At 43.3% G+C, this 1,491-nt stretch overlaps 1 long non-coding RNA gene across 2 annotated transcripts; it reads right to left on the reverse strand.

Moving 5' to 3' along the window:
* Positions 1-20: 20 nt before the first annotated feature.
* On the reverse strand, positions 21-791 carry LOC106531622 (uncharacterized). Of its 2 annotated transcripts, XR_001311960.1 has the most exons (3): positions 355-791; positions 196-260; positions 21-96 (listed from the first exon to the last, which is right to left on the reverse strand). It is a non-coding gene; the product is annotated as an uncharacterized LOC106531622 (long non-coding RNA). The 2 variants fall into 2 exon arrangements; XR_001311959.1 differs by having other exon boundaries at positions 196-791.
* Between the last annotated feature and the right edge of the window lie 700 nt (positions 792-1,491).

The following is a 1,491-nucleotide window of genomic DNA, read 5'->3' on the forward strand; positions in this document are numbered from 1 at the left end:
AACAATAAGTGTCCGTTTTTTTTTCTTTTCAAAGTCCAAATAATAGGGGTAGGCAAAAACTCCCGTACCCTTTTTTTTTTCGCTCCACAGCAAGAGCTGTGAATAAACAGAAAAATATATAAGCCCAAAAAAACAACAACATTATTACATAAGCAAATCTCAAACAAAAAGAAGAATGAGAATGAGTCGACTTACAGATCAAATGATGGAAGTATCAATGACCAGAATCAGGTATCCGTATTTTTTGTTTTCTTCTCCCTCTGCACTGGACAAATTTAAAAGTTATTTTTTTAACTTTATTCTAGAGCACAATTAATTTAATTTTAGTAGTATTAATTTAGTGCCAGGACTTACAGGTAATTTTTTTCTTTTCGGATGACGTCACCGCCTCAGGACTTCCGCTTTGCCACGTAGGAGTGTGGGAGACTCGTTTTGTCTTCTCTCACTCTTTTGTACAGGATAGCCACTCAGCGTGACGAAGGAACGTAAATACAAGTACTCGAGGGTTTTAAGCAGCCTCGGTCTTATTTTCTTTATTTTTTATTCCTATAAGTAGCGTCAATCGCTGGTGTAATGTCTGCGGTGCTGCTTTTATCACCGGGTCTGGAGAAAGACTGCCATTTTTACCCCCGCAGTAGGGCAACACCTTGAACCAGGCAACCAATCAGGTGAGTCCATTGGAAGAACGGTGTATTACAGGGCGTGTCTAAGAGTGCATCAGGACGGGAGGGGCCGAGGGAGAGAGGAAAACAGTGCAGCCAGCTGATAGCAAACAGCGGGTTGTCACAACGTCAGTTCTGATGTTAACAATCAAACAATTTTATTGGCACTTTTAGCTTAAGTTTTGGCAAATTAAGAAAAAGGAAAGGAGGAAAGTAAGATTAGTGTGTTACTATAACTTTTACTTTTATCAAAGTGTGAGTCAACCAGAACTGCACGTCTTTTCTAAGCTCAGGTTCCACATGACACGTCACTCTGAACACATCAGCTTTTACCTGATGATGTCTTCTTAAGGCACCCTCGGGGTAGGAGCTGGCTCGCCTCCGATCAGCCAGGGAACTGATGTCGGCTCGCTCACCGGTCATTGGCGAACAGGTGTTTTTCCAGTTAACTTTTGTCTGTTTCAGTCCAAGCCAGAAAAATTCAAGCCGTATCTGGTTCCTCCTTCCAAAATAAAATCTCCCCTCGGGAGTTAAAAACACACTTAGAGGCTCGGCCTCGGGTTGAGACCACCGGCAGGCATGTCAGGTCCCTGGCTGTGAAGTATTCCCTAACTAGCTCATGGGCTCAGACTTTAAGCCAAACTGAGGTTTGTCCGGAGAGAATCCCAGCTGTCTTCCTAGGTTGGAATCGGGAAGGAGTGTGTCGCTCAAAGCCATCCAGGTTAGTAAAAGAAACGGATGACTTTTGGTTCCGCCCTCAGGCTTAGAGATGAGTCAAAGAAAGAAAGACAAAGATTTGTCAGCCGGCGCCAGCCCAAGTTTAAAATTC

Source organism: Austrofundulus limnaeus, unplaced genomic scaffold (assembly GCF_001266775.1).
Source record: "Austrofundulus limnaeus strain Quisiro unplaced genomic scaffold, Austrofundulus_limnaeus-1.0 Scaffold658, whole genome shotgun sequence".
NCBI classification, from domain to species: Eukaryota; Metazoa; Chordata; class Actinopteri; order Cyprinodontiformes; family Rivulidae; genus Austrofundulus; species Austrofundulus limnaeus.